The sequence below is a fragment of the Schistocerca serialis genome, chromosome 6 (genome assembly GCF_023864345.2).
Source record: "Schistocerca serialis cubense isolate TAMUIC-IGC-003099 chromosome 6, iqSchSeri2.2, whole genome shotgun sequence".
Lineage (NCBI taxonomy): Eukaryota > Metazoa > Arthropoda > Insecta > Orthoptera > Acrididae > Schistocerca > Schistocerca serialis.
The window spans coordinates 369,267,228-369,286,116 of record NC_064643.1 but is presented as its reverse complement, the minus strand read 5'-3'; the positions used below and the strand labels follow the sequence as shown (position 1 = coordinate 369,286,116).

General features: G+C 44.7%; 1 protein-coding gene across 1 annotated transcript in view; it reads left to right on the top strand.

The window, feature by feature from the left end:
- The window catches only part of LOC126484324 (uncharacterized), a 506,434-nt gene that overhangs the window by 247,961 nt on the left and 239,584 nt on the right, over positions 1-18,889 (top strand). The window lies entirely within an intron of this gene.

Here is an 18,889-nt window from a genome sequence, read left to right as displayed (position 1 = left end):
TGTTTTTCTGGTATATTCTACATCCTGGTGGACCTCCTCACTACGGATCAGTTGGAAAGAAAGTAAATCTAGTAATATGAACGTTAATGAAACCAACAAACTGCAGGGACGGATTCCTGACTGGAAATAGAGGGAAAAAAGGTCCTATGAAACTGTGTCCGGAAATGCGTCGTTGCTACACAGTAGATTTCGCTGATGAATGACAGTTTCTTGGGTGTTGGAGGCTGTGATTGACGCAGCGTACTGCAAGCAGCAGAATGGTAGGGTATTATGTGTGGAATAAGGAGAGATGATGATTGTTTACGGCCAAGCAGATGGAAACGGTCGAGGGGCAGCACGGCTTACACCGAAACAAGTACCCACACAGACGCTAAACAAATCGCACAATATTTGAAGCTCTTTTGGGCGTTTGTGTGATCGTAAGTCCTTTCAGACAGACGAACGTTTATGGAAGCGACGGATAGAGCGCACATCTGACTTACAGGGCCAGGTTCTACAGGATATTGAGAGGAACCCTAGTACAAGCTCCAAGCAATTGGCAAGTGGCCCGCCAACACTGTGCAAGCCAAAGTGTGATCATGTGTATCGTACATGACAACCGCTGCTATCGATATCACCTGCAATTCCATGGTGGGCACTTTGAACATCTGTCGTGACACGGATGCGATGCAGCTCTGTACTGTGTTCCGGTACGATCTGCTCAAGTTGCAAGCACACCGTCCATTTCCGGACACGTGCTCGTAGGACCTTTTTCTCCTCCATTTCCTGTCAGGAATCTGTCCCTGCAGTTTTCCGGTTTTATTAGCGTTCACACTGTGTAATTAAGGCGGGGATGGCCAGTGAGCCCTTCAGTGCGGATGCACACCTGAACTCCTACGGGAATCGGCGAATTGCCGCGAGTAATGAGAATAATGAGCGAGGGGCACCACGTTAGTAGTGTGCGGATAAGTCGGAATTTATGTCTGGTGGGAACCGTACTAGGGTACTATGTGCAGTTGAGATGACCACTGTGTCTGGATGGCGCAGCGGTCAGAAGGAGACCCGTGTTCGAATCACGGTCCGGCACAAATTTTCGATTTCCTCGTTGATTTAGATCAATGCCCGATCACAACTAATGCCTATAATTTGCGTGTGTCTTAATTCATAGTGGCTGTTGGATCAAAATGGTGTCTTTCATACATACATCGTTACCACGTGCAACGCTTCCTGTTTTCTACTTCTACGTATGACACAGATGGGAAAGAAATTACAGAGTGGTCCATACATTAGCTGGTTTACGGACATATCATAGCAGGAAATTTTCTTTTAGTTTTGACCATTACTACGCCCTATAAGAATAGGTGACACTTTTTCCCTTTTTTTTTCAGGGAGCATGCATTCTACGGATCTTGATATGATCCACCAAATATTAGAATTCCATGTTTTCACAAGCGAAGAGTTAATAGTTACGATAACCACCCAAACGAAAGGTTCTATCTGCCCTCCTATTATACCACTGTTACATTGGTCATAAGAGTATTTAATGTGCGAAGTATACGCAGAGTCTAAATAGTACTCGTTTACAACATAATCCGTCGTAAACAGATCATAGGATGTGCAGAAATAATCTTTTTCTTTGCAGCGTAGTGAGTGCTGTTTTGAAGTTTCCTAAGAGAAAAGGATGTCGGAAGGGACTCGAAAGCGGAAACTTAGAGCGAATGACCTAAGCTGTAGACTCTAAGAGAGTAAACAGTGATCCTTATAGGAGTCAAAAAATTTCAAAAATCTCGTACTTTCATCCTCTACCAATTCGTACTTCAGAAGTGTTCGTTGCCGCGATGACCAGTAGTGGCAAATGGTTGCAATATATACACAGGGTCTAAATAATTGTTAACATTGTATCACAGTGACGCAGGGGAAGTCGAGACGAACGATTTGGTACACGACACGTACGATTAATCAAGCCGGGAAACAACCCCAAATTAGCCTACAGCGCAAGCGTGCCGCCCGAGATTTTGACTATTTTCTCGCTTGTATTGTGTTGTACATTAACCGGGGGCCTAGAAACGACGGGGCTCCGTCCCCGCCGCAGCCGCAGTGGTCCACAACCCCATTAAGACTACCGCAGTCCACTTCACCCCTCCGCCGCCCCACACCAACCACTCTTTCAGGGTTACTGTGTGGTTTGGCCCCCGGTGGACACCCCCTCCCCCCCGGGAACGTCTCACACCAGACGAGTGTAACCCCTATGTTTGCGTGCTAGAGTAATGGTCGTGTACGCGTAAGTGGAGAACTAGTTTGCGCAGCAATCGCCGACCTAGTGTAGCTGAGGCGGAATAAGGGTAACCAGCCCGCATTCGCCAAGACAGATGGAAAACCGCCTAAAAACCATCCACAGACTGGCCGGCTCACCGGACCTCGACACAAGACCGCCGGGTGGATTCGTGCCGGGCACCAGGCGCTCCTTCCCAATCCGGAAAGCCGTGCGTTAGACCGCGCGGCTAACCGGGATTTTCTGGCTTTCTTTCGCTGACATCGTTAAAGCTTCTCGTGGGGATAACGGAAAAAGCTTTTGAAAAGGTTATGCAAAAAGTAATTACAAGTTAAGTTAGACGTAAGTTTAAGCCTCCCCAAGCACAGTATTTTCATAGTAAGAAGGCCAGAAAAACAAAACGATTTGATCGTTAATTTTTTACTGTTAGAATTGTAAATATTGTGAGGTAAAATTTACACAAACTTCAGTTTTAAAGTTGGAAGTGCGCGAATAAGAGATTTTCAATGTTAAAGAACGATTTTAGCCAAAACCTCGCTCAGCGCGTGGCTTTTGTATGCCGGTTTAAGGCTGTTTAAGTTATAGACTTCACCTACACGACTGCAGTATGCTGTAAGCAATTGCCGTTCACACCCTGTATATTTTGCATTTGTAACTTTCCTTTCTTTTCCTTCCGAAAGAAACGGAGCTTTATAACGCAATTCAAAATGGTTAAGTACTGTAATTCTACTGCATTAGGGGCCTGTTGACACAAGCAAGTTGCACGATTGTAAAAATCACGCTTCCTATGAACAATTTACAGTCGTTAAACCTTTATTGAACATTTCTTTGGTATTCCTTCACATCACCGTAACTAGTGTTTTTCATTTCTTTCGTATATTTGCGATAAACATATTTGTCTAAAACTGTTTTGAACTGCATATACAGGTCTACGTTACAGAAACCATAACACACGGGGCTTCACCTTACTCATGTTTCCCAGTGCCCAGTACTCATATACAAACCTACTTGGGTAACTAGTACTACCAATTTAATGTTTGTAAGGTTCATCAAAACACACGCAGATCACTAACGACTTATGGGACTCAAATTTAATCTTAGGAAGTTTCATGGCGCTGCAACTTCACCTTGTTTTTGCCTATTTCTATTGTCCTCAATTTTTAACTTAAGCTTTTCGACAATAGCAAAAGTAGTACAGCTTTTTTCCAAATGCGCGGCTCTGTAGTTAATGATTTTTTCTTCACGAGTGCAGCGGAGGTTTTATATGCCCCCTATGAGCGTGGACAATGCACGACCTGATTTGTTGACTCACTACATGATGAGTCGCTCTAAAGTCCCTTGCATTTAATAGAGTTGATCTTCTAACCCTGTCTTTAGTAATTAGATAGGTAAAAGAATAACATACACTGAAGCGCCAAAGAAACTGGTATAGGCATGCATATTCAAATAGAGATATATGCAAACAGGCAGAATACGGCGCTGCGGTCGGCAACGCCTATATTAGACAAGTGTCCAGTGCAGTTGTTAGATAGGTTACTGCTGCTACAATGACAGGTTATCAAGATTTAAATGAGTTTGAACGTGGTGTTACAGTCGGCGCTCGAGCGATGGGGCACGGGAGCTCCGAGGTAGCGATGAATTTTCCCGTGAGACCATTTCACGAGTGTACCGTGAATATCAGAAATTCTGTACAACATAAAATAACCGACATCGCTGCGGCTGGAAAAAGATCCATCAAGAACGGGACCAATGAGGACTGAAGAGAATCGTTCAACGTGACAGGTGTGCAATCCTGTATTTATGGGTAGCCCTGCAGGATTTATAGTGTTAATTCCCTCCAGCACTACTTTAGACATTAGTCGAGTAGCATCAATGTGAAGGACATGGGGAAGAGAAATAATGCAGAATCGATTCGATCGAAACACTTTTAGTGTGCTGCTACGGCACATCATACCATTACATACCAGTATCATTACTGCTGCAGAAGAGGCTCAATATGGCGCCCACCAGTTTCCAGAAGAATCTGAAAGCGCAGGATTGCATTCTGCACAGCAGAACGAAGCATGTCCGTGAGTAAGCTGGCTACCTCTCCTGATATTCTAGGCTTCAGATCAGCACATGTGTGCATGTTCCCCTGATAATTCCTGTCCTTCAGGTAGCCCCATAACCAGAAATCACAGGGTGTGAGAACATGTGATCGTGCCGGCCAAGCATTGGGAAACTATCGACTGGTAATTCGATCGTTTCCAAATGTGTTTCGGAGAAGCAGGTGAACATCAAGAGCAATTTGCGGTGGGTCCCCCATCTTGCAAGAAAACTGTTGAGTTCGATGTGTCTCTCTCCTGTATGGCGGGTATGGCATGCTAGCGAAGCATAAAGCAGTAACGCTGGCCAGTCACACTACACATCTTAGTTGCTTGAGCGCCAATCTGTTCAAACAGAAATGGGTCAGTGATGAACGTAGTCGTGAAGCCACACCATACGGTGACACGTTCACCATGCAGAGGAACTGCATGCACAGTGACTGGAGGTGAAGATCCCCACACTCGGCGATTCTGTGTGTTCACCTCACCTGTCAGCGAAAACTGAGCTTCACCTTTCCATAGGATGGTCCAGTGCCAGCCCTCGTCAGCTTCATTCCTTGGCTAGAAAGTGGAGAGCGAAGTCAACATGTCATTGTGCGTGCTGTGGTGCAAGCTGCTTTACGATATGGTACTGATACCAATTGAGAATGGTTCGAAGCACCTTCCGTACAGTGGATCACAGGATGTTCAAGTGTCGTGACACAGCACTGCCTGACGATTGGGAATTGCGTGCAGCATTGTCTGCACAGCAACAGCGACTTGATCAAACAAGTGCGGTGCAACCGGTCGTCGGCCTCTTCCCTGTGCGTCGCCCAACCCTTCAGTTGATTCGAATTTCATCATGCTCCGCGCCGCAGGTGGAGTAAGAGGATTCTTCCGTAATATTTTCAGCCGGCGATATTCTCGAAGAGCAGCTGCAGCATTTGTGTTGTTTTGATAATAGAGCTTCACCAATAATGCCTTGCTCCTTTTGCCCAAGCTCATGTTGACACGTCAACAAGCGCACTGCGACTGGTCAGGTGTGTGTGACTGTGAATTACGATGATTGATCACCGCACCTGGTGTTCATAGTTGGAACTGGACGATGGGGCTGTGACGCATTGAAATAAAGAACCTTTACTCTGGACATTAATGCTATTAAGTTTGGTATTCGTACGGTAATTAGTTTCCGTGCTATAGCTTGTTAAATAGGGAGACGTTAATTATAACCACTCGGTACATATTCATGTAATAAATAAGTTAATGGGTAAAAAAAAATCACATCATTTCCATTTGATGTCCCTGCACCTCGGCTATACAATTACATCGAATCTGCCCCTCTTATTTTTGGATACTTCGCTTTGGGAAGAAGAAACTGGACTGCTCGATGACTACCTAAAGACGAGAGCCACTGATCGGCTGCTGAGCTGCGAAGTTCAGCATCCCAGACCACCTCCGACGCGGCTGAACAATTCTGGGCGGATCGAGCTGGTGTCAGCCCAGACAGGGTCGTTAAGGCATCGGCGGTCGCGGACGTCTGGGTGTCTGCCCCGCCAGGAATGCAACAGGACAGGAACGCGGCACCGGGCTGCCGCTGCCGCCGTTCTGCCGGGTATTTCTGTCGCACTGAGGGCGCGCCGCCGCTTCTTGGGTCACTGCAGTGCCACGTGCCCAAGAGGCCCGTCTCCCCCCCCCCCCCCCCCCCCCGCCCCTCCCAAACCACCATTCATCATCCTCCAGTCCCCTCAGCCACGCGGCGCACGTACACACATACGGATACAATAGTACATTATATCATTAGATCTGATGTTTTGTGCAGATACTGCGATCGGTTAGTTCGTAATTTAACATATACAAAAATAAAAAAACCTCCTTCCACTACATCTGATATAGGAAAAGGTGCCTGTAAATTCCTGCTTTCTAAAGACGAGCTTGCTGTGCAGTGGAAGCTGCCTGATTCAAGAACTTTAAAAAAATATATTAAAGCAACTACTCGTAGTATCTATACAAAGCATTCGATGTTGTAACCAGGATTGCATGTCCACGTCATAATGGAGAAAATTATTACTTACCAACAACACTGTGCCTTAAATTGCCGGCCGGAGTGGCCGAGCGGTTCTAGGCGCTACAGTCTGGAACCGCGCGACTGCTACGGTCCCAGGTTCGAATCCTGCCTCGGGCGTGGATGTGTGTGATGTCCTTAGGTTAGTTAGGTTTAAGTAGTTCTAAGTTCTAGGGGACTGATGACCTCAGAAGTTCAGTCCCATAGTGCCCAGAGCTATTTGAACCCATTTGTGCCTTAAATTAATAATTACTTAATTCGTGTCTCGAGCGGTCAACAAACCTCAGGAGAATAAGGTACATACAAAACGTAAAAACGGGTGTTTCTCTCACTGGTGTTGACCTAACACAGCAACTGTGTTTAATAATACTAGGGTTTTCGATGATGATATCCCATTTCTGAAACGTGTAGTGTAAAAAATAATAATTCAAATTCACAATGTTACTAGGCACTTCCCATCAAAATATGTCGTGGCGTTTATAATACTGCCACAGTCGAACTTGTGTTCATATTAAACAGCTAAGCAGCTGTGAATTATTTTGCTCTATCGCTTAGATTGATTCAGTCTTTCACGTAGCTTTACCCAGACTAGAACGGAGCCTGCTTTTCCAGGATTTAGTAAACTGATTTTGTTCTTTAATATTGTGACCGGGCGCCCAACGAGATTCCACATCCAAGCTGATACGAGGCAGGGTAATAGTTTGCGCCACCTGTCAACAAACCGTGTAAACTTTGTTCTGAGTCATCGTGTTTTAACTGTCTGTGTATAGTGCTCAAGGAAGAGGGATTTAGGGCCCACCCCAGATAAGTCTGAACCAACTAGGGAAACAGACTAAAAGCAACAGTCCGGCGAGTGTACAAGACCACGATCGGTGATCTGTCACCTGATTCCTACTCTACTCATCCTTCGTTTTTGGGCTCATGCGGTCGCCTATGCCTGCATCACGGCACGTTGAGGTCTTGAGATTATTCGTAAAACGTGGTGTTACAACATTCTGCTTGTCAGATTTGGTAAACGATTATATTTTGCTCTTGCATTGTTGCGCAAGTTTTGTTTTTGTGATACTGCGCATCTCAAGCCCAAACAGAGTATTCGGTAACTGTGTACCGAGTTTCAAAATCAAATCATCCCGAAGAGTGCGAATCCGTTCTGTCGTTGCGAGTGGGAGAGAACTGTATTGTAGTGGTTCCTCAATGTTTTGTTTATTTATTATGTTTTTTGTTTTTTTACGGCAGACCAAACGGTCATTTCACAATTCAGTAACATATTTCGACCGGTCATCTACTGACTGTCAGTAGATAAAAATAGGAAACTAAGAATCATAACAGAATCTACACTCATGCTCATAGATTAAGGATAATTGCAGAATGTGGTGCCACACAACGTGGCACTACACGAAACTGGCGCTAACTGCATAGGCACGTAGGGAACACACACGACACAGATCTGCAGGTCCACCGTACTGGTGATAAGTTAAGAAAACCGCCCCGAAACATATGAGCTACAAAAAGCCACTGTTTCCTGCGCATGTACCCCGACATCAATATGGGATATGATTACCATGCACACGTACACAGTCCGCGCAACGGGTTGGCATACTCTGGATCAGGTGGTCAAGAAGCTGCTGGGGTATAGCCTCCCATTCTTGAACCATTGTCTGTCGGAGCTCCTGAGGTGTCCTAGGGGTTTGAAGACGTGCAGCGATACGTCGACCGAGAGCATCCCAGATGTGCTCGATGAGGTTTAGGTCTGGAGAACAGGCAGGCCAATCCATTCGCCTGATACCTTATGTTTCAAGGTACTGCTCCGCGATGGCAGCCGGATGGAGCCCTGCGTTATCATCCATCAGGAGGAAGGTGGGACCCACTGCACCTCTGAAAAGGCGGTCATACTGGTGCAAACTGACGTCCCGATACACCTGACCTAATACAGTTCCTCTGTCAAAGACATGCAGGGGTGTCCGTGCACCTATGATGATCCCACCCCACACCATCAAACCACGACCTCCATACAGGTCCCTTTCAAGGACATTAAGGGGTTGGTATCTGGTTCCTGGTTCACGTCAGATGAAAACCCGGCGAGAGTCACTGTTCAGACTATACCTGGACTCGTCCATGAACATAACCTGGGACCACTATTCCAACGACCATTTACGGTGTTCTTGACACCAGGTTTACGGGCTGACCTGTGACCAGGGGTAAGTGAAATGCACCTTGCAGGTCTCCGGGCTAATAAACCATGTCTTAAAAGTCGTCTGTAGACTGTGTGTCTGGAGAGAACTGTTCCAGTGGCTGCGGTAAGGTCCCAAGCAAGGCTACCTGCAGTACTCAGTGGCTGTCTGCGTGAACTGATGCTGAGATATCGGTCTTCTTGTGGAGTTCTTGACTGTGGACGTCCCGTACTGTAGCGCCTGGGCACGTTTCCTGTCTGCTGGAATCGTTGTCATAATCTTGAGATCACACTTTGTGGCATACGGGGAGCCCATGCTACGACCTGCTGTGTTTGACCAGCCTCCAGTCACCCGAGTATTCTACCCCCTCATAACTTCATCAATATGTGTTCTTTGAGCCATTTTCAACACACAATTACCATTAGCACGTCTGAAAATGTCTGCACACTGACTTGCTGCACCGTACTCTGACATGCACCAACACACCTCTGCGTATGTGGACTGCTGCCAGCGCCATCGTGCGACGTCCGAATGTGAAATGCACCGCATGGTCATACCCCGAGGTGATTTGAACCCGCAAACCGCCCCACTAGAGCGTTGTTTAACTATGTATCAGCATTATCCTTAATTTATGAGCATGAGTGTATAAAAACTGCCAAGCAAGCTTCTATGTAGAGTTGGAAAGAATGAAATCAATCCCAAAGGTAGACGCTGCAGGTCAAGTGGCTTCCATCGTGTTGTGAACAATACGAGATCGGGGTTTAGATGGTGGAGTGAAATCCTCCCATTGCTACTCGTACAAGTTACATATTCGAAAGGAAGTCTACTTTGGCATATTTCATAGTTGCATTCACGAAACTAATGATTTGACTTCTAGAAGCTTAGTTTAAAAGCCTTTCTTTTCTTTTTAATTTTCAGCATTCTTAATGGAAGGAGCGGAGGGAAACTCAGTTAAGTTAATCTTCATGAACAGAGTGTATTTTTATCGCATGAGTACTTCGTTTTTTGTCAGTCATTTTTGCTTAGCCACTGGGAACCTTACCCGCGAAAAGCACCGTCTCTTTCCATGAAACGTTATATGAATGATGCTTAGCGACCTCAGATGAACTTGGCCACTGAGAGGATAGGAAAGCTGCATGGACGGCAGGTGTAATTACAGCCGGCGCCACAGCCGTTTATCTTCGGGGCCGCCCGTGACTGCCCACCGAGCCATTACGTTCTCGTAAAGCAGGCCACGGGCGGGCTGGCTTTATGTTTGCCTAGCGCCGTCCCCTGCCACTGTGAATTACGCTTGGGGCCGCCGACAAAGGATGCTCACGTGAGGCAATCAACTGCTCCTAATGGGGGACGCTTTTCGTTCCGGTTTCATATTGTAGCCGCTCTGCCCATTCCCTACTCCGTGGAGTTTTGGTGTTCTTGTTTCTTAGAATCACTAATGTACGATATATTTATCACAGTATCCGCCACCATAACGAAGTAGCAAACACATGCCTTTACAGCGGCACTTGATTTGGAGGTACTCGGCTCGAACCCTAGTAATAAACCAAATTCCCATCAACGGTATATGACCGGTTAAGCGACGAGCCATTGTTACGTTCAGTCACGTTGGAAGTGTGTGTGTGTGTGTGGGTGTTTTTAGAAAACTGAATTATTCCCGTGAGCAATGGATAGGAAAGCCCTGAAGTTTGAGCTGTGAATTAAATATGAACCTAAGCCCCAGAATATTAATGGAAACGCAATTTGACACACAATTATTACCGGAAAAGTCTCTCCCTCCCTCTCCCTCTCTCTTCTCTCTCTCTCTCTCTCTCTCTCTCTCTCTCTCTCTCTCTCTCTCTCTCTCTCTCACACACACACACACACACACACACACACACACACACACACACACACACAAACGCGCGCGCGCAAATTCACAAGCAGCTGAGACTAGATTTTGCGTAGCTATCGCTTGAACTTAGAGTAAGCAATGATACACCAAGAAATTGACCAAGAATTAAATCAGTGATGTCCTTTTGCTTATAGCGTCCTCAAACATGTAATCATGAGCGCTAAACATGAAAAAATAGTTGATACAGCGTTATTAAGACACAATTTAATAATATGAACTGCTTTTAATGTTTGAGTAAGATGCCAGATTAGGTTGCAGCACATTTAAATAAGCACCGTTCGCCGGAACTTTAGTCGCCGACGTTCCTTTTAGTCTTTGCAACCTTAATTTCGTATCAGCATAAAATAATGAGAACTAATGCTAAGCACTTGCAACCGTAACTCAGTGAGTGGCCGTAGGTATGAGGATACTCGCGGTCCGCGATTAGAATTAACAAGTTAAAAGGGATATGGCGGTGCAGTAGCATGGATTATCACGTACAAGCGACAAGGAAGCGGCTGGATTTAGGCAGAAATAATTCAGAAAGAAGTTCAGTAATTACAGATATATTGTTACTAACACGATGGAATTAATTTACAAAGCCACATCGGTCCTCTAGGCAAGACTAACATGCGTGAATATCGCAATGACCAGTCGGATACTTGGTTCTCAGTACATAACATTTAATAAGATAGCAACTCTTCTACAATTCAGCTTAGGGTCGTAACTTCCAGTTTACAACACAACGTATTCTTTCGTCACTACAGCCAGCTTCCATTTACTCAAAACCGTGCAACCTGTGAATTTTCATTTCGTCATGCCGAAGCAAGCTTGTTGGCGGAATAGTTGCAGGTAACATACTCAGAAATTTAGCAAGAAGTTCTGAAACTTCGGAGAAGGCTGGGGAAGGTACCCGAAGAATCGAACTACTGCAGTGGGCGAATGTCCAGAGCGAAGACTTCGGATAATCGTGGCTCTTCGGTTGTATTCCGCATTTGTCCGTAACATCTCGGCCATTTTGAGGTCGTGACTGTTTAGTAGATGCCTATGGCTTTCAAGAACTCCAATTGCGACCTCTGGTAGAAATAAGATATGGCGGGAAACTCAAATTGAAATTTGTCTGGATTTTAGCGCCGCACCCTGTATTCTCAGTTCAAATATAATAAACTTCTTTGAGACCGAGAAACTTGTGTCCACAAATCAGCACTGTCTTCGAAAGCATCGCTGATGCGAAACTCAGCTTGCCCTTTTCTCACGTGGTACACTGCGAACTATGGATGAAGGAAGACAGGTAGTTCCCATATTTGTTGGTTTCCGGAAAGGATTTGGCACGATGCCCACTGCAGACCGTTAACTGAGGTACGAGCGCGTGCAATAGGTTCCCTGATATTGTGATTGGCTCTAACACTTCTTAAGTAATAGAACTCAGTATATTGTCGTCGACGGTGACCGTTCATCAGAGACAAGGGTATTGTCAGTAGTGCCCCAGGGAAGTGTGATAGCATCGGTATTCCTTCCTAAATAAATAAATGATCTGGCGCACAGAATGAGCTGCAGTCTGCAATTGTTTGCTGATGTTCCTGTGGCGTATCGGCAGGTGTCGAAGTTGAGTGGCTGCAGGAGGATAGAAGGTGACTTGATAAAATTTCTAGTTGGTGTGATGAATGGCAGCTAGCTTTAAATGTAGAAAAATGAAAGTCGTAATATTGCAGAGCGATAGGAAATAGAACGAGCATTTGAGGATTGCGGTACGGAACGCGAGTGGTCGACTTTGGTTTATTGGGAGAATGTTGGGAAACCTTGGTTCATTTGTAAAGGAGACTGCATATAGGACGTTAGTGTGATCTATTCTTTAGTACTGCTGGAGTCTTTGGGATCCGCACCGGGTCGGATAAAAGAACACACTGAGGCAGTTCAGAGATGGGTTGCTAGATTTGTTATCGGTGGGTTCGAACAACGCGCAAGTGTTGCAGAGATGGCTCCGGAACTGGAATGGAAATCCCTCGAGGGAAGACGACTTTATACTGTAGGAAAATTGTTCAGAAAATTTAGAGAATGGACATTTGCAGTTGACTGCAAAATGACTACTGCCGCCAACATAAGTTTCGCTTAAGGATCACGAAGATAAGATACGAGAATTTAGGGCTCTTGCGGTGGCATACTGACAGTCGTTTTTCCTTGCGTCTATTTGCGAGGGAACAGTAAAGAAAATAACTAGTTGTGATGCGGGGTACCTTCCTCCACGCAACGTACGGTGGCTTGCGGCGTTTGTGTGTACAGTGAGTCCAAAAAGTATTCGTCTAGTTGTAATTTAAAAAAAAACTAGGTATATGTCATGTGAAAGGAAAAGAACATAAAACGTGAGCATCCAGTCATATGCAACGAACCTTGGTAAGTCATTTTTATTGATGGACGAGGAAATAAATACATCCACAGCGATAACAAATTTGACAAAATGGAGAATTTATTCAACGGCTACCTCAAAAAGTATTCCTTCAGTCATTTTTTTGTAATTTACGATCTTAAAATATGATTTCATTACAAAAATTAATATCTAGTGGGGTTTCCCTTTGCAACTATTACTGCTTGTAGTCGTCTGAGCTTCGAATTGACCAAGTTCGCCGTCAGAGAGGCTGTCATTTTGTCTCATTCGTCTTGAAGTGCTTCTTTTAGGTCTCTCTTCTTAGAAATGTCTTCTCCTGATGCTATCTTCCAGTACTTTCCAAAACTGTTCAATAGGATTAATGTCTGGGCTCTGAAAAGGGGTGTTAAGTTGTTTTGGGGTATTGTACAGGAGCGACAACCTTGTATTTAGAGCCGCATGATTTGGGTCGTTATCTTGTAGAAAAATGTAATTTCCTTGCAGACCAAATTTATTTTTCGGCGCTAGAATTCATATTGCCCTTTAAAGTGTTAATATACATATGGTGATCCATTTTACCTTCTTTGAAATGCAATTTTCCAACACCTGCAGCATTCATACAACCTCACACCATCAGGGAGCCACCGCTGTGTTTAACCGGCGGCACAAGATTGCGTGGCAACATCTCCGTATCTTCTTACGCAACACCGTTCGCCTGCCATCCGACTCGAATACGTTGCATTTACTCGCATCAGAAAATATTACTCTATTCCAGAAGTCTTCCTTTCTGAATCTATGTCCCATCGCAAAATGAAGACGTTTCTTTCGATTCTGTTCACTGACTCAAAATTTCTTGCGCGGCTCCCGGCCGTGATACCCATACGTCTTCAAGGTATTTCTGATTGTGTTGGCATATACCTTCTTCCCCCTAGACTCTAACTCCCCAGCCATCTTACGAGCGCTGATTTTAGGTATCTTTTTCATTTCCATCATGATAAATCTCACATCTGCATCAGTCAAAGTATGATGGCGTCCGGTACGTGGTTGGTTTCTTAATGATTCTATTGCGCAAAATCGATCTATTATCGACTGAACTGTCGATCTAGGTCTACCGACTACTTTAGCAATCTCGTAAGATGATTCTCACTCATTATGTAAGCGCAGAACAAGTTTCCTTTCGAGCAGCGTCGTCTCACTACCCTTACGGTCCATGGCGCTAATTGCACTCTATTAGCGCCGTTCAGAACCACAACAGGCCATAGAGTGGGGCCGCGCACGTTTGACTGTAGTGTGTGCAGTGGGTCAGCATTTAATCACTGCTCTCAGAATTTCGGCATGTTCAGATGATGAACGAATACTTCATGAACTAGCCCGTGTATTAAATTTTTTGTTTCGTTAACCTTGCTGTCGACTTGGATGTATTTCTTTCCTTGCTTTTCAACAAAAATGACTTACTGAGGTACTTCTTACATGACTGGCTCTTTAGATTTTGTATACTTTCCATGTCACACAGACTGTGTTTTCTAAAAGATATGCAGCTAGACGAATACTTTTTGGACTCACTGTAGATGAAAGCAACAGTGTTATTTTCGTGGATAGATTCACGATCACCCATTCGCACTGTACCCCCTCCGAACAACACTTATCAGCCACTAGCACAACAACTAAATGTGGTGACGAGACTTCAACACATTACTGAACTGTCCTCTTACTTTCTACATCAGTCATTTAATGTTGTAATCGAACTTTTATAATACACTGTATTTAATGAAAGAAGCTTTGTGCTGCCGATAAGATCTTTGCTACAACTGACAGCATTCTTTCTTTTCCCAGGTAAGTCTGCTACCTGCATGGATCATGTGCAGAGACGATCATCCCGCTCGGCCGTGCCAAAGGACTGACGTGGGCGGGCTGCAGTAGCTGTGCGGCGGACAGACAACAGGTGTGTGTGTGTGTGTGTGTGTGTGTCCTGCACATATGGCGGGCGCCAGCTGCCGGCCTCGCCAGCGGCAACATGTTGCGCTCCCACCACGTAATTATCACCAGCCCTTTGTGGCCGCGCCTGACGCATAGACAGGTGCCCCAGTCAATAGCGTGCCGGCTGCCCGCCACACAGTACCCCAGTTTGTTTCCGGTGATCGGACAGAAGATTTCTTTTGTGCCAGCAAAGTAATTTTCTTTTCGTCCTAGCACTCTCTCTCGTACTAGGGGATCTCATAAAGTAAGTTGCTCGCGTCATCTCAGGCAAAGACCAACAAGAGAGACACATCGTCAGAAAGGAGTACGTGTTTCGGCTTACCTGCAGACCTAGTTCTGCTGCGGTACGGTTAATACTGTGGCAGTGAACGATGTGTGAACTGGGAACTTACTCGACAGTTGTACTACCAGAGACGGTACGATTCTTGTGGGCAAAACGTACACATTGCACACAGATTAACTGTGAAATTCTGGCGGTATGTGGTTAAAATGGAATTTCACGTCCAGCCGCAGAGAGATAGTGTCAAGAGTGTGACCAGGACTGCAGAGACGAGGGTGGTGATCATAGGGAAGGAGGGGTGTATACGAACATCGACCACAGATGGCAGGCAATGGAGGAAACGATTCGTAGCAATCGCACATTTTCAAACAATGAGGACGTTCACAAAGCGGTCCTCGAATGAATTTTTCGCTCTGCAACGGAGTGTACGCCGATGTGAAACTTTCTGACAGATTAACACTGTTTGTCTGATTGCGACTCGAACCGTGGACCTTTGCCTTTCGTGGGTAAACGTTCATCCTGCTGAACTACCCAAACACGACCGACGACCCGTCCTCCCAGCTTTACATCTGCATCTACATGTATACTCTGCAAATCGCAATTAAGTGTCTGGCAGAGGGTTCATCGAACCACCGTCACAATAGTTTGCTGTTACTCCTCTCTGGAACTGCGCACAGAAACAAGGGACACATATATCTTTCCGCGGGACATCGGATTTCCCTTGTTTTATTATGGTGATCGTTTCTCCCTGTGGAGGTCGGTGTCAACAAAATATTTTCGCATTCGGGGGAGAAAGTTGGTGATGGAAATTTCGTGAGAAGATTCCGCCGCAACGAAAATCCCCTTTGTTTTAATGGTGTCCATCCCAAATCCTGTATCATGTCCGTTACACTCGCTCTCCTACTTCCTATAATGCAAAACGTGGTGCTGCTCTTTGAACTTAGTCGATGTTCTCCGTTAATCCTCTCTGGTGAGGAACGCAGACCACGCAGCATACTCCAAAAAGAGGACGAACAAGCGTAGTGTAGGCAGTCTCTTTAGTAGATCTGTTGCATCTTGTAAGTGTTCTACCAATAAATTGCAGTCTTTGATTCCCCTTCGCCACAACATTTTCTTTGCGTTCTTTCCAATTTAAGGAGTTTTAAACTGTATTTAGTTGAATGTACAGCCTCTATATTTGAGTGATTCATCATGTACCTGAAGTTTAATAGATTTTTTTTAGCACTCATGTGGATGAGCTCACTCTCTTCATTGTTTAGGGTCAATTGCCAATTTTCTCGCATACAGTCATATTTTCAAAATCGTTTTGCAATTTGTTTTGATTTCCTTACGAGTTTGACGATAAACAACAGCACCATCTGCGAGCAACCTAAGATGGCTGCTCATATTGCCTCCTAAATGGTTTATATAGATAAGGACAACAGGGGGGCCCATAACACTACCTTGGGGCACGCCAGAAATCACTTATATTTTACTCGATGACTTTCCGTCAATTACTACGAAGTGTGACCTCTCCGACAGGAAATGACGAATCCAGTTACATAACTGAGACGATTTTCCATAAGCACTCAATTTCATTACAAGCCGCTTGTGTGGCACAGTATCAAAAGCCTTTTGGAAATCTAGAAATATAGAATCAGTTTGAAAACCCTTGTCGTTGGCACTCAACACTTCTTGTGTGTAAAAATAGCTAATTGTTTTTGTCCTTCCATCAAAACCTCAAAGAAGTTCGCTAGTGCAACTAGAGAGATTAGCGCTGATGGAAAGAAGGGATATTGCGAATATGTGGTTTCGTCGCAGCCTGGGGAATAGTTTCCAGAATGAACTTTTACTCTGAAGCGGAGTGTGCGTTGACAAGAAACTCCTTTTGTCCAGGAGTACCAGCCAAGCAAGTTACACAGGAGAACATCCGTACAGTTTAGACGGTAGGGGATAAGGTGCTGGCGAAAGAACAGCTGTGAGGCCGGCTCTTCCGTCGTTCTTGGGTAACTCAGTTCGTAGTGCCTTTGCCCGGCAAAGGTTCCGGTTTCGAGTCCCGGACCGGTACACAATTTTGATCCGCCGGGAAGTTTCGTTGCGATCGTTGTTTGCAGACGCACGGTGATTGAATTGAAAAATAATGTCGTGAATCTGTGTCCCTTTGAAGCGTAGCACACCATTCAACAGAAGTTACTTACCCTCCCGTAATAATGTGTAACTTACTTCATGAAGTCAGAGAGGGAGGGAGGGAAGAGGTTTTTTTATACATCGAAAATTATAGGTGGTGATGTCCTCACGGTAATCATATTACGTATTAATTAACAACTTAGGACAGTGAGACCTGTGAAAAAAAAGTGAAAATACACGCGAGTGTCTTTAAAGCGGAGTATTTTATTCATTACTAGTGTGCATATGAACGAAGGATAGCTCATCAGGAGTTTTCACACGAGGGAAAGGCCTGGTTCTGAATTTTCTTCTGCTTCCCTTCATACTGAATGTAAAAAGAGGTTTCAAATGGTTCAAATGGCTCTGAGCACTATGGGACTCAACTTCTGAGGTCATTAGTCCCCTAGAACTTAGAACTAGTTAAACCTAACTAACCTAAGGACATCACAAACATCCATGCCCGAGGCAGGATTCGAACCTGCGACCGTAGCAGTCTTGCGGTTCCAGACTGCAGCGCCTTTAACCACACGGCCACTTCGGCCGGCAAAGAGATTTCAACGCTACTTCGTTATTCACTCACATGGACTGCGGGTGTGTAGGGTACGTGAGTGCGGTTGTAAACAAAATGGTCACGAGTGATGCTGAAACATCCCCGTAGAAAAATTAATGAATTACTGTGCTGATAAACCTCTTACGTTATTTGATTTTAAACAACTGAGCAAAACTCAACGTACTCAGACATTTCTCTCTTCACTTATTCTGATCAACACTAAACTGACTCACAATATTTTTTAGCGCAACGTAATCTGACTTTCAATAATCCCTACAAAAGAATGGCCCTGACTAACAATAAGCTATACCTTTCATGAATCACTTACCTCACAAAAATCTTCGTTACTCAAACTACAAAAATCTTCGTTACTCAAACTACTGCAATACAGCGAGCGCCAATACTGCCAGCTAAATAAAAGATTCTAACTACTGAAGGCACTGACTACTGATATGCATAGTTAGCAAATGAAACATTTTGATAGAGAACAAACAATGTATTTACCTTAATATTCAAAAGTCTATATATAATTTCATGATATACAGTATGACAAATTTACTCTTCTGATGGACGCACGTCCAGATCGTCCGTTCTGAAAATTCTGCCATCTCTCTCCCCACATCCACGACTGATGGTGGCTCACCTCCAAATGCGCAACGCTATATGCTCTTCACATCCAGCTGCCCAACACTACAATAGCGAATATTTCAACAATGCCAACCAGCCACAGACTGCACACAGCACAGTCAGTGAGTTTCATACAAAGCGCTACTTGGCGTTACGAACATAAAAACCTAAACAGCCTACTTACAATGCTGAAGGGTATTCAACGTTACTTACATTTGATGTGTGATTATCTATTCATAAGACCCGTTGTTTTAGTTTCCTGTTATTACAATTAACAAATCCTATAGGATCATTTTGGATGATGTGGCACCAGCCGTTTTCTGTCTAGATGAACGACGCCATTTACACGGTCTGTACGAAACATGTTCCACGCACAGCCTGCACTGAGCTTTTGTCATGACTGTCAGTTTCAGTCAACCTCTGCAAATCGAGGTTTCTGATGCGGTCACATGCTAATATTTTGTTCGTGGAAATAAACACTGTAAATGGTGTTCAAGATTGGGCTAATCTTATCTTTGATAGGGTTTGTAG